The following is a 15,413-nucleotide window of genomic DNA, read 5'->3' as shown; positions in this document are numbered from 1 at the left end:
TGATTTTTTGTTCTTTGATTCCTGATACCTGATCCCATCGACACCTCATGATCACACAGGCTGATGTGCTTCTTCCATGTGGGTGTTGTCACTTCTAAGCTAGATAGCTGCTTGCTTATCTTCAGCCCTTTAAGACCCCAGATGCTATATCTTTTGATAGCTGGACACCATCAACTTTCTTCAATTATCGTGAAAATATACAAAACTTTCAACAACTTCTCTATATTTCAGTGATATGAATTGTGTCCCTTCTGTTGTGTAACCCTTATTGCTACTCCTTTCAAATGATCGCACTACCATGAACATAAATTCAATGTCTCCTAAACAAACCCTCCTCCTTTCCCTATCCTGATTAAGCACGAATAATCTTTGATTTCTATATTTTGTTTACTTTATACAAGAAAGTAAAGATCATATAGTATTTGTTCTTGTGTAATTGACTTATTTTACACAGCATTCTATTTTGAAGGTTTATTCATGTTGTGGTAGTAAGCATCAAAACTTCATTTCTCCTTATGATGAGATATTATTCCCAAATGAGTATATATCACATTTTGTTTTTCATTCATCTTTTAATAGACATTACTATTTTATTTTACCTTTTGTCTAATTTGAAAAGCACTCCAATCAGTACTGATGTACAAGTATCTAATATTTGGGACAATCTCTAAAGGAGATGGGAAAGAGGATGTATAAGGTGAGAAATACTGATGGCCCATCAATATGAGGAGTCATCCAAAAATTTTGTAGAAAATTTCCATGATCTTTTAATTCCATTTTCCACGAAACTTTTTAAGTCTGCTCATATGTACCTTGACATGTATCTTTCTTCTTGGTAATCAACTTGAGAGACTGGTAATTTGGGGGTAGATAGATGTATATATAGAGAAAAATGGATAAAGGCAGAGAGAGAGAGAGTAGAAACAGTATTTGTAATAACATATCATACTAGTCACAGTGCTGACCCTGATAAATGCTAATGACTTGTAAATTTACAAGTGACATCCTGGGTCCAAGTTGTGCTGATACTCACTTTATGGTTGACAGCTGCATTAGCTAAATTCCTGGTAAGGAATGCATCTGGTATGTCAGCGTTTGAGAAAACTTCATGTGCGAATCTTTAGTAGTTGATTTGGAATACAGCCTAAGGATTTTTTTTAATTTTACAATTCCATTCACGATTCTGACACCGCCAAGTTTTAGTGATTTAAAAGTCATTTTCCTGTTCCATGTCTCCATAAATGCACAAATGTGCTTGGGGTGTTCACAGCTTCTATTTCCCGGTGAAAGACTGACTTTTTATAGAGAAGCATAAAAGGAAAACAAAGACTATAAGAGAAATCCTGCCTGGCTGGGATAATGTCTCTGAGTTCTCCTGGTTTTATATTTTATAGTAAAATTTTCAGAAATTTATGGGAAAAACCCAGATGTATTGACACTATTATAGTTTATAATAAAGTTTCGAGAGTTAGAAAAAAAAATCAGTCCATTTTAAGGTTTTGCTTACTTAGCAGTTAAGTATTATTTTCTTCAAGAAGATATTAGATTCGCAAAACTTCTAGGATCCAATAGAAGCACTTTGCAATCACTGAAACTTTTTAGACAGCATGAGAATTCAAGGTGGTTAGAGAAAAACCCTAGGGCAATGATTGGAGCTATACAGAAGAGAGAAAAACGTGTATTACGTAAGCTGGAAAGCTACAGAAACAGTGGCTCAAGGAAAGCAAAAGATCGGTCAATTGGGCAGATCTACTTTTGTAGTGCTTTTAATTTTAATTTTCATCATTCTGTTCATGGGAATATATTCCTTCTATTACAACAACTCAACCCAAACTGCCTGAACTCCGCCATAGTCCGGCAATCACAATTTCAAGTTTCTAAGCACCTAAAATCAAGCTCGAACTTGCAGAATCAATTTATTGTGAGGTCTTATTGTTTGAAACTCCTTCAGGCTCTGTAAACTTCTGTCAGACACGAATAGCTTCCTTTTTTATGTTTTCATATGAAAAGCATTAGGGTGTGATGAGAGATTTTAAATATAATATTTTCCTAGTCATTCCATTACATAGAAATTGTGTATATAATTACCCTGATTCCAGCTTTATAGAATCATGGAAAACATGGTCTAAATAAAAATAGGTGAGGTGGATAGAAAAGTTTAGCTTTATATTAAAAATGAAATTTCCTCCTTTTATTTTAAAATCAGTTAAAATTGGGTTGGGGTAAGACCACCAATCCTCCGTCAGATTGTCATACTGTGGTGGTTTTCATATTGCTGGGATGCTAGAAGCTATGTCACTGGCATTTCAAATACATCAGTGTCAGCCATGGTAAACAGGTTTCAGCAAAGCTCCCCCACAGAGGGAAGAGTGGCAAGAAGGAAGAGGACATTGACTTCTGAAGGATTAGTCATGGAAAACCTTAGGAAAAGGAGCAGAACGCTGTCAGATATAGTGTCGGAAAATGAGCCCCGGGTGGGGAGGCACTCAAAATATGACTAAGGAAGAGTGAGTTGCCTCCCCAAAGTGGCGTCAACCACAATGATATGTACAGTGTAAAGCTTTTAGCACATTCGGTTACTGATGGGGCATGCCTCAAAATGAGAAGAAAAAGCTACCAACATCCATTAATAATTCACATGTGAAATGTACAAAGTATGAATCTAGGAAATTTGGAAGTTATCTGGAATTAAATTAAATACACAATGATTTTACACATTATGGGAGAGACCAGTTCCTGGTAAAAGACATCATGCTTGGAAAAGTAGACAATTATCAAAACAGAAGAAGACTCTGCATAAGAGGGTTCAATACAGTGGCTGCAACAATGGGTTGATCCTTAACACCAGGTATGAGGATGGCACAGCTTATATTTTGTTCTGTTGTACATCAGGTCACTGTGAGTCAGAACTGACTGGACAGTGCCTAACAACAATGATGATGGCAACAACAAGAAGATACTTGCCAGACCCAATTCACCAGCCAAACAAAAACATTCTAACGTGACGTTTTTCTTAAAGCACTTTGTTAATTTTAAAATTATATATTCTATTAGAAAGTAATGAATTAGGCATCTCATCAGGCATATTGTAATTGTTTCTAAGCTGACCACTTGCATGAAACCAAACAGCTCACTGCCATCAAGTCAATTCTGACTCATAGTGACCTTTCTCTGGAGGAGCAACTGGTGGTTTCAAACAGCCAACCTTGGAGTTAGCAGTCCAACACTAACCATTATGCCTCCAGGCTTCCCTTTTATCCATTTAATTTTTATCATCATCTTGTTTTCTTGCTCACAAACTTTCCACGGGATCTCAGTCTTCCCAAACACAACTTAAACTTATCTTACCAAACTTATCTTACCAAAATTAAAGATGAAGCTTTTCTTCAACACCATGTCCTCTGGCCTAGAATCCAATGTCACTGGATATCTATGCAGCTCCCCACATCACTGTAGGTCCAAATCTCTGCTTGCTTCCAGTTGCTATTGAAGTGGAACTTTGCCACATCTTCTAGTAACCTTTCATCTACAGTATTGCTGTTATGCCAGTTTCTGTGTTGCACCTTGTATGGATAACATAGATTTATGCCCTATCTCCCTCTAAACTTATATCCTGTTCTTGAAAGAATGGCGCTTCACTAGTAGGGAGTATCTTCTTTTTGATCCTTAGGATCAAATGACATGGTTGATTTTGCAGTTATCTATTCTATTGGAACTTATCCAAATGTACAGACACAGAACACTAGAAGAATCATAGACAATTCCTGGAACACTATTACAGAGAGATCAGGAAATTAATGCTGTATGTCAGAAGATAAAAGTGCTTTAGGGTGCTCATAGGAGTCAAAGGATTTAGTCTGGGCTCTGGTTTCATAGTTCTTGCTTCTAAATCCCATGTTATTCCCCTAGATTTTGTCATCATTATCACCCACACAAAGGGTTACTGATGCTCCCTGGTGAGATCCTCCAGTAATGACCTCTCTGGAGGTCCCCTAGTGATGATCTCATTGCCTAGATATGACCTTTGTCCTAGATATGATCATTAACTATGCATTACTTTAATTTACTCCTCATTGTTTCTCTACTCCCACATTTTAATGATCAAAAGGTTCATTCTGTCCCTACGTTCTCTCCTTTGCATCATTTGGCAAGAGTCATTTTTTATTTTCTTTGAAACACTTTCTCCTTGAGGTTTCTAGAACAAAGCACAATGCTCTTGCCTTATTCTCTTGCTATCTCACAGGTCTCAACCTTTTAATCTTCTCTTGACTCCTTGCCTATCAGATCAGGAAAGGCTGTCTTGGTCTGGTAGGCCTCCTGTGGCTTTTTTCTTGTCTTTGCACTTTCTTTTCTCCAGGCCTGCCTCTTTTTTGGATCCAGACTCCTGTCACTCCCTCCTTAACCTCTATTTGGACGCCTTTTAGGCATTTCAAATGCAGCAGTCTGAAACAGAATCGCTGACTTTCTTCCATACTCCAGATTTCCTCCCTTTGTAAAATTTCCCACACTCATCTAGGTACCCAGACAAAGAATTAGCTGACTCAGCTCACTGCCACCAAGTTGATTCTGACTCACCATGACCCTATAGGACATAATAGACTAACCTGGGAGAGCAAGAAACCTTTTGTCATCCACATCCCTCCAATATATATCCTGAATTCAAAAGCTACTGTTTCCGCTTCGACGATCTGTTACCATCTTTCTCCTGATTTCCAACGTTGGTCTCTGAATTGGATTCCCTGCATCTACATTATGTATCTATATTTTCTGTATAGCATCTAGGATGCTTATTTCAAAGACAGAATCAAATATTCATCTTTTAGTTAACACTCTGTTAAGTCTTCCAAGAATGAGCTAGAATAAAATATAAAATATTCCTTATGATGACCCAGAAGGTCCTGCTTACCTATTATACATTCATTATTCCCCCATTGCTCCCATTTCATCTACATTGACCTTTTTTTTTTTACATGAATTAATCTATTTATATCTCTGGAATTGTACTTGCTGTTACTGTAATGAGTAGCCCTGGTGGTGCAGCGGTTAAACCTTTAGTTGGTAGCTGCTCTGTGGGAGAAAAACATGACCATCTATTTTCTTTTTTTTTCTTTTTGGTGCTATATTAACTTCTCTTACAGTTTTTGTTTTGGATCCAGGTAGTCATTTTTCTCCTATAACAGTTTCTATTTCAGAGTTGCCTGGAATGTTATTCATCTACTACCCCAAGGCAAATTACTTTAAAACATCAAGTCTGAAAACAACAATAAACATTGATTATCTCAGAAATTCAAATGGAATAAAAAAGCATCCAAAGAAAGTTTCTCTTCTACCCTCAAATTCTTTTCATTTCTCATTTCCATTCATCATCTATCCACCCTATGTATGCAAAACATCTATGTATGTCTTATAGTTGTGAGAAAAATTTTAAGTATATAAAGCTCATAAACAAGTTTTATTCAAACTTAGGATACCATTATGGACTCATGCTGATGCTCTCCCTCATCCAGATGATATGTCTTTTTTTTTTTCCAGTTTGAGGTATGTACATATATTTGAATTGGGGGGTCCTGTTAGCCTTAGAGCAGATGGTGCAGTTGGTGGGGTCCAAAGCTGTCTTTTCTAGTGAGACTGCCACAGGTTGAGAACTGGAGCAGACCCTGGAGAAGGGTGTTTTACCTCAAGGTATCACACAAATCTTGGAACCCCACTTTGGGGTTTTTAAAGTCTTGTTTTGGGGCTTTTTGAGACTAAGTCTTATGTATTTTTTCTTCAGAGAATAGTTAAGGCTATCTGTCTGTTTTCTGACAAACGTTGTCTCAGGCAAAGGTAGAAATGCCTTTTACGATCTTTTAAAGGACCCAGGGACAATAATAGATGCATTTGTAAGAAACTAAAATTAGACTCTAGGATATAGCTCTAGTATATGTTTAAGATTGTGTGTCAGCACCAGTAGGGTTTGATTATATTCACAGATTCATTAATTTCAAGAAAAATTGCATATGCTAAACCTTAGCCCAATAAGTTGTTCTTTTTTTAAAAATTGTTTTATTAGGGGCTCATATAACTCTTATCACAATCCATACATACATGAATTGTGTAAAGCACATTTGTACATTCATTGCCTTCATCATTCTCAAAACATTTGCTCTCCACTTAAGCCCCTGGCATCAGGTCCTCATTTTTACCCCTCCCTCCCCCCTCCTTCTTCCCTCATGAACCCTGGATAATTTATAAATTATTGTCATATCTTGTCCTGTCTGACGTCTCCCTTCACCCACTTTTCTGTTGTCCATCCCCCAGGGAGGAGGTCACATGTAGATCTTTGTATTCGGTTCCCCCTTTCCAACCCACCCTCCCTCTACCCTCCCAGTATCGCCACTCACACCACTGGTCCTGAAGGGATCATCTGCCCTGGATTCTCTGCATTTCCAGTTCCTATCTGTACCAGTGTACATCCTCTGGTCTAGCCAGACTTGCAAGGTAGAATTCCGATCGCAATAGTGGGCAGGGGGTGGGGGGGAAGAAGCATTTAGAAACTAGAGGAAAGTTGTATTTTTTATCGTTGCTACATCGCACCCTGACTGGCTCGTCTTCTCCCCGAGACCCCTCTGCAAGGGGATCTCCAGAGGCCTACAAATGGGCTTTGGGTCTCCACTCTGCACACACACCCTCTTTCACTATGGTAAGATTTTTTTGTTTTGATGATGCCTGATACCTGACCCCTTCGACACCTTGTGATTGCACAGGCTGGTATGCTTCTTCCATGTGGGCTTTGTTTCTTCTGAGCTAGATGGCCGCTTGATTACCTTCAAGCCTTTAAGACCCCAGATGCTATATCTTTTGATAGCTGGGCACCATCAGCTTTCTTCGCCACATTTGCTTATCCACCCATTTGTCTTCAGCAATCATATCATGAAGATGAGCACACAATGATATGATATTTTGTTCTTTGATGCCTGATAACTGACCCCTTCGGCACCTGGTGATCACACAGGCTGATGTGCTTCTTCCATGTGGGCTTCGTTGCTTCTGAGCTAGATGGCCGCTTGTTTACTTTCAAACTTTTGAGACCCCAGACACCATATCTTTTGATAGCTGGGCACCATCAGCTTTCCTCATCACATTTGCTTATTCACCTGCATTGTCTTCAGTGGTTGTGTCGGGAAGGTGAGTGAGCATCATAGAATGTGGCCATCTATTTTCATAAAGATAATAGCCTTAGAAAGCTGATGGCATAGTTCCACTCTATCCTGTGGGGTCCCTTTGAATTAGAATTGACTGGATGGGAATAATTTGGGGCTTGGTTTTGCTCCTGTAACATGACACACCCTACCTTCCAACTCTCACCTGGCTGCCTCCTTAGGAAAGAACCCCAATCGCATAATGTCTATGGCACTGGGAAGCTAAACAAAAGATTTGTGGTCTGAACTCACCTCCCAAGTCCCCTATGGATCAGAGATGTACCAGTATGCTTCCATAACAATTGGTTACTCTATGAAGCAGTCTACTCTGTCCTATAGGAAGTTGCTATCCATTCCTTGGCTGTTTTTTTGCTCACAAATGACTCCCTAACCCAGTCTCTCTCAGAGTATTTTTAGCTTCTTACATAGCAGTATCTGAATTTTTTTTTGTTCACATTATTTGTCATCTCCAAATAGAATATGAACTTTTGGGGGCACAGGAACTTTTTGTTATGTTTTATTTCTTTACCTGTGCCGCTAGAACCCTTATAATTCCTCCTAGAGATGGCAGGAACTTAACTAATGTAACAAAATTAAAGGAGCCTTGGTGGCACAATGGTTAATGTTCCCAGTTGCTAACTCAAAGGTCAGGAGTTCAAACTCTTCAACAGAAAAGACCAGCCGGTTGACTCCTTTAAAGATGGAAACCTAGGAATCACTATAGAACGCGTCTCTGTCATACAGAGTTGCTATGAATCAGAACGGACTCAATGACAAAGAAGAAAACGTAATTTGCAGATGAGATACAGCATGAAAGATCAATTGCTATTTATATAACTCATCTTGCTCTCATAATTGATTTGGTTTTTAGCTGATTTTTAGAAGTTGGTATGTTTTAAACTGTAGACTCACTGAGAGAAACTTCTCAAATTTATTTTAACTAAAATTAACTTAATATAAGTTGAGATTGTAGTTTCAAAAAGTGAAAAGTTATAGGGATGAGCTGAACTCTTAAAGATGTTTTCTAATTTTTTTTTCTATTTTTAATCATTCATATTCAACAAAGATGTCATTAAAGGTAGAAAACAATTGCATTGTAATCACATCCCCAAACTCCCTGGTTTATTAAATCACAGTTGGTGTTAGGAGATGCTAGAGGAATGATTAAAATATTTCCATAGTCTTTACAGTCATCTTCTCTGACTTTAAAAAGAAAATAGTTGAATACAATTTAATTGAAGAAAATTAAAATATGATAAATTTTTGTTCATTGGTAGTGCATAATAATAGGATAGGAAATGATGTTGATTTTGTGTGAATGTAAAACCTGGGCAAGCAAAACATTCTAACAATTTAAATACGTAAAAGGTAGAAATACAATTTGATAAAAGTCAACATTATAATCAAATACTCAACTGAGATATACCTCTATAAATGTAAAGTTTTCATTCTCCCTCTCTCTGTTCCCAGTAAACAAGCATATGAAAACCGGACAGGAGTTACACATAACAATGTTGGTTCTGTTGTACTTAAGGTTGCTATGAGTCAGAATTGGCTTTTGGGCAACTAATAGCAACACAAGGACCCTTTCGAATATCTTCTGGATTATACAACTGCTGATCTAGTTTCCTCAAAGGCTTAACAGGAAGCTAACAGAGGTGATCAGTAGCTGAAAGGGAGGCTTTATGAAGAAATAATTTCAGTGATCTAGAAGTCTAGAGGTTTTACTTTAGATATTCACAACGATTCTAATATAAAATATGAAACTCTAATTTAGGAGGATGAAAGTTGTTACAATGGCATATCTTTTACTTGATGAGTGAATCCGACAACTACTTTCAGTCACTTGGGACAATTGTAAATTGGCTTGGAATTGTAAATAAATTCAGATAGCTGATTCAATAAGCTTGGTTATTTACGTTATCCTTTTGCCCAGACTGAATGAAACTCAAGACACAGGAAATTAGATAGGTTGTTAATATAAAGTGTAACAGGTATAGGCTTAAATAATCCCATTATTGTTAGGTGCCATTGAGCTGGGTCCTGCTCAAACAATAGAATTTAACACTACGTGGCCCTGTGACATCCTTACGATCCTTGCTATGTTTATGCCCCTTGTTGCAACCACTATGTCTACTCATCTCACTGGGCATCGTCCTCTACTTCATCAAGCAAGGTGTCCATCTCCAGGGTCTGGTCTTTCCTGATGCATGTCCAAAGCATGTGGGACAAAGTTAAGCCAAACTAGCTTCTAACGAACATTCTAGCAGTATTTCTACCAATGCAGATTTTTTTTCAGTTCTTCTGGCCATTCTTGGCATTTTTAATGTTTTTACTACTGTCAAAATTCAAAGGTATCAGTACTTCTTTGATCTTCCTAATTCATTGTCCACAATGTTAAATGCTATGACTTTGATCAGGCAAGCCTAATCCCTCTAACTGACATTTTAAAAAAATCACTTTAAGGAAATATTTTTGCAGAAGATTTAACTAATACAATACATCATTTGATTTATTGACTGTTGTTTCCATGGGAATTGATTATGGATCCAAGTAAAATGAAATCCTTGACAATTTTAATCTTATCTCTATCTTGATGTTGTGTATTGGTCCAGGTATGAGAGGTTTTGTTTTCTTTATGTTAAGGGCAATCCATAGTGAAGACTGCCGTCTTTGATCTTCATCAGTAGGTGCTTCAAGCCCTCTTGACCTTTATTGAGCTACCTCTGTCATCTGCATATAAAATGTTATTAATGAGTCTTCCTCCTATTCTAATGTTGCATTCTTTTACATATCACCCACCTTTTTGGATTCTACAACAATCTTTTGGAAAGATACAACCTTGACCCACAACTTTCCTGATTTTAATCCACATAATATCCTGTTATTCTGTTTGAACGACTACTTCTTAGCCTATGAACATGTTCTGCATAAGAAAAATCAATGTTCTGGGATTCCTATTCTTAATGTTACCCATAATTTGTTAAGATCCACACTGTTGAATGACTGTCGTGAATAAAACACAAATATATTTTTGGTATTTTCTGCTTTCAGGCAATATCCATCAGCAATAATTACCCTGGTTCCATGTACCGTTTGGTAATAAACCATGGGTAACATTGAGAAGAATGGGGATTCCAGAACACTTCACTGTGTTCACGTGAAGCCTGCACATGGACCAAGAGGCAGTCAATCAATAAGAACAAGAGTTTAAAATCAGGAAAGGTGTGGGTCAGGCTTGCATTATTTCGCCATACTTACTCAGTTTGTATGCTGAGCAGATAATATGAGAAGCTGAATTCTATGAAGAAAATGTGACATCAGGTTTGGAGGAAAGCTTATTAATAACCACTTATATGCAGATGACATAACCTTGTTTGCAGAAAGAGGGAGGATTTAAAGCACTTGCTGGTAAAGATCAAGAACTTCAGGCTTCAGTCTGGCTTACAACTCAATGTAAAGAAAACTCAAATCTTCACAACCGGACCAAGAGAGGACATCATGATAAATGAGAAAAAATAATGGCATGAAAGACAAGGTGTAAGAAGAAAGCATAAGGTCATATAGGTTTGAATGACCCAAATAGGGAAGGGAGAAGAGACCAGACAGGTAGACTAAAACCAATACGTGATAGGATCCCTAGCCTGGTGAGGTCAGAAAATACCAGTGTGCAGGATAAACACTGAGACCTAAGGGCATCTGAAGCACCAGGAGTTTGCCCTCTGCTTAGGTGTGGCCTCCCCTGAACTCAACTACCTTGTGACCAGAATGACTCCAGAGAACAGGGGCAGGTGGGGGTGGGGAAGCGTTGGGAGGAGGAAATCCAAGGCCCATTGACTCCCATGGGCCAGCCATTTAAAGTACCCTCCTGTGCCCAAGCGAGGATTAATTAAATGGTTACTTATTTAATACTCTAATCAATACAAAGTTCACTCCTTTGTATAGTCCACAAATATTACATGAACTTCTGCTATACTCACCACAGAGTGTATGAGGTTTCACAAGGGGGAGGGTTCTGAGACTGGAACTCTTGTTTATGGGACTAGAATGCCTCATCTTTCTCCCTCAGAGTGACTGGTGGTTTTGAGTTGCTGACCTTGAAGTTAGCATCCTAATGTATAACCACTGTACCACCAAATCTGCTGAGGTGGAATCGACACTTTGGCAGTGAGTTTAGAGTATATAGCAAATATACATATACAGGTCTACAGATAAAACACATACAGACTATTATGCATATCTTGTCAGCAGGGAAGGATATATTTTAATAAACATATTAAGAGTATTAATTGAGAGCTATGAGGGTCACTCACTGCCATCTATTCAACTCTGATTATGATGGAGAGTTATTTTCTTTATGATCTCTTACATGCTTTCTAAAGAGCATACAAGTGTCACTATATGTAGATATATTTCTTACTTACATAGTATATGTGTATAACACACACACAATCCATAAAGGCTTCCAGAGAGTGAGAGAGAGAGAGAGAGAGAGGAAGTATTACATGCAAATAATAACTGTGCACTTTAGTTATCAAGTCAAATTATTAAGGGTTAAACAGATGTTTGCTTATTTTTATAATTTTTGTCTTAGCCTGCACAAAAAGTGAAAAGTTATAGATACATGTAAAGTTTCACAATAAAGCTATTTTTTTTAAAAGAAGATCAGAGTCACATGCAATTATACCATTTCATTGAAAGGACACAAAGCATCCAGCAATTCCACCCATCCATTATCTAGTTCTTAGAAAACAGAAAAGTTCTTAGAAAACAGGAAACGAGTCTATAGAAATATGGTTTCTGGGAAACCTGTGGTTCCAAGTTTTTTCTCTTTAGGACTCTTTTGCAGAGATGGAAAAAAGTCTAGAGAGTATAACAATTGTCACTTGGTAAAGTGACATTGTTGTAATCCATTATTTACTTTGAGATATAAATAAAAACTTAGGACATCCTTGAATTTGAGACAGAACTAAATAGGATGGGGATCAAACAATTGGCTGTGTGGATGCCAGGGCCCTTAGGGTGTCCGAGGCAGTCAGTCTTTACATTAGCAGATAGATCGCCTTGTCTTTCTTCCACAGACTTGCTGGTGGGTTTGACCTGATGGTATACCATCTTATGCTTACTTGAAAGAACCATCAGGGATCCTTTTTTGGGTCAATTGTTTACTATAAGATGCAAATAAAATTCTGACAGTCCTCGAATTTCAGGCAGGTTTGAACAGGATGCCGATCAGACCACTGGACTTCTCACTGTCATGGAGTAGATGCTGACTCAAGGTGACCCCACAGGATAGGGTAGAACTGCCTCTGGGGGTTTCTAAGACTGCAACTCTTTAGAATAGAGAGTGTCATCTTTACCCACTGAGGAGAGGCTGGTCAATTCTAACTGCTGACCTTGTGGTTAGCAGCCTAATGTGTAACCACTACACCATAAGAGCCCCTCCCCCAAATGTAATATTCATTAAAAATAGAAAAACGTATAGGTATCCAAGACATACTTTATACATTTGGGAATTTTAATTCTTAAATTTGAAAATCAAATGCCTTTAAAAATGATGCTATTGACCATTTAAATCTTACATGTTAATAAAATAAAAACATAAAAATAAGTAATATCAATGGAAATACTCTTATTGTCAAAGCTATTATATATGTACTTCTTCTCGAGGATAGTGTCCTTAATAAACATCAACAAGAACAGAAGTGTCAGTTATATCAATTTTATAAAATAAAGCCACTTCCTCATCATTTAAGTTTCAGAAGTAAAGACTGCCAATATTTGAAATTTTATTATTCCTATACACAATGAAAAATCAACATCATTTTAGTACAAACAATCCATTATTATTTGATTAAAGTTAGTCAAGAGAAATCTCTATTTAAATAGAAATACTATGGATTCCACCACATGGGCTTATGCATAACTATCTTACTATAAAATTCCATTTTCTTTGTAGAAATAACAAATTGATATAAATGAGTATACAAATTGGAATTTGCCTCCAACTAGTCTATTTGAAAACTGGCAAAAAGCCAGGTCCTCTCAAGATTAGTCAGTGCTGTTTTGCAAAACTCCTGGGTGCTTGCATGTCCTGGACACTCTCAGTGCCCCAGGATTGCCCAGGCCACCCTCCCAGCTAGGGCTTCTTGGGTAGAGCTTTCTTGTTTCTACCTATTAATAAGCAGTCGAGCCCTGGTGGCGTAGTGGGTTATACTTGGGCTGCTCAACACAGGTCAAGGGTTTGAACCCACCAACCACTCCATGGGAAAAAGATGAGGGTTTTCGCTCTCATAAGGATTTACAGTCTCAAAAACGCACAGGGCAGTTCTACTTTATCTATGGGGCTGCTATGAATCAGAATAGACTTGGGTGACAGCGAATTAGAAGTACCATTTACAGAGCACTTGCTATGTTGTAGGCATTTAATTCCCACCAAAGCCTCACGTGGCAAAATACTATGATACAGAAGGCTTAGGAGGATTAAGTAAGGGACAAAATAAGAAGTAGTAAATCCTACCTTTGGTACTACCTTAAAATAGATTATCCTCAGCTCCAGGGCACTCATTTAATTACTTGTGATTATTATTTTATTCTTTGGTGAGGTCTTAAATCATACAGGAGATCCTTTTCTCTCTTTCTTTTTTTTGATGGGGAATCTTTCTATTGATTTGTGGAAATAAATAAAAGTTTAGCTAAACCCTCAATTACAAAGACCTTTGAAGCATGATGATTCAAGAAAAGGAACCCAATATTTTCACCATAATATGCAGAGGAAGAGGAATGCATAGATTCTTTGCAAAAGGACCCACACCCACCGCCATCTGGTCCATTCCAATTCATAGTTTCTGAGGTTGTAAATCTTTATGGGAGCGGATAGTCTCAGCTTTCTCCCGCAGAGTAGCTGGTGAGTTTGAACCTCCGACATTGCAGTGGGCCATCCAACGATGAAGTGGACAGCACCACCAGGTCATTTTTTGCAAGGGTAAGTCTGGCACAATTCCAGGGAAAGTGTTCAGTGAGCGATTTCCCTTGAGGACTGGGAGAAGGGGTTCAGTAGCCATCTATAACCTTCGTGCTTCTTAAACACCCTGCCCAAATCTTTAACAACCTCCCACCCCCGCCCCCACACTATCTTGATCAGGATATTCAGAGAAAATCTCTAAGAAGAAAAATAATATCTAGTTTCAGGCCACGCTAATAACTGTTGCAAATGGATTCTGCTTTCGAATAACTTGCCCTCAACTTGACCTCAGAGAAGGCGTTAGAAGGGCTCAACCCCCACCCCCAGTTTTCATCTGTTATTTGCCTTGTGGGTATATGCTCAGAAACCAAATAAGATTCACGGGCATTGAGCCCATGCTGACCCGTAGTGAGCCGCTGTGGGTTTCTGTGGCTGTACCTGCTTACAAAAGTCCAAAGCCCTGACTGTCTCCCGCGGAGCTTCTGATGGTCTGATCACAGCCCAACATATAAGCATTACGCCACCAGGGTTCCTTGTGGGTCTCTAAGGAGACTCTTTACCTTAGTTGTGGGGTTAAACGTGCTCAGGAGAATTTGTCCCAGTCGCAATCAGGGTCTGATTACCAGAAGCCAGGGCTCTGCCTCACTCACCTGTGCGGAGGTTGGAGCCCGCGGAGAGGAGGGGCCCACAGGGCTCTGCACCTGGCCTTGCACACCAGCCCTACAAACCCTAGACACTGTTAATTATTACCTTCTTGGCCAGCAGGGAAGTGTTAGAAACCTGAGCCACTCCCTGTGCCTCAGTGCATGTTGGGAGTGTTTACTTTCTTTCCTAAGGGCACCTGATAGGAACACTCCCCTGCTCCCTGACACACATCTTTAGGAGAAGTGGATTGTCCCTCTGGTTAACACTTTCACCACTGAATTGGACTGCCTCTAAAGCCTAATCTCTAGCCTATCCAGGCTAGCAGTGAAACATCTTTAACAAGGACTACATTCTTTATTCTCATGTATTTCTTTTAAAATGTCTTTCAGTTTCAAATTGCTTAATTTCCTTTGTTTGTTTCTTTGGCACTCCAGTTTCTCACCAGCGCATTTTTACTTACAGAGGGATTTTCTCCAAACCAGTTGCTCTCTAGTCATTTTGGATTCAGGCGGTTTGCAGTGTGTCGTAGCAGAACTGTCCGTCAAAGATGTGAACTTTGGGTAGCACATAGCCAGTCCTTTCTTCCAAGGTGTGCTTGAGCCACCTATTCTTTTGATTAGAAT

General features: G+C 38.6%; 1 protein-coding gene across 1 annotated transcript in view; it reads right to left on the bottom strand.

Moving 5' to 3' along the window:
• The window catches only part of RASSF6 (Ras association domain family member 6), a 67,471-nt gene extending 52,647 nt beyond the window's left edge, over window positions 1–14,824 (bottom strand). The window contains exon 1 of the mRNA XM_004703371.4: window positions 14,796–14,824. The gene's annotated coding sequence lies outside the window, so the exon portion shown is untranslated. The remainder of the gene's footprint in view (window positions 1–14,795) is intronic.
• Window positions 14,825–15,413: the final 589 nt, after the last annotated feature.

The sequence above is a fragment of the Echinops telfairi genome, unplaced genomic scaffold (assembly GCF_000313985.2).
Source record: "Echinops telfairi isolate 266 unplaced genomic scaffold, ASM31398v2 ScPeMD7_7468;HRSCAF=8506_0, whole genome shotgun sequence".
Taxonomy (NCBI): domain Eukaryota; kingdom Metazoa; phylum Chordata; class Mammalia; order Afrosoricida; family Tenrecidae; genus Echinops; species Echinops telfairi.
The sequence above is the reverse complement of the archived record's forward strand: the minus strand, read 5'-3'. Positions and strand labels throughout refer to the sequence as shown.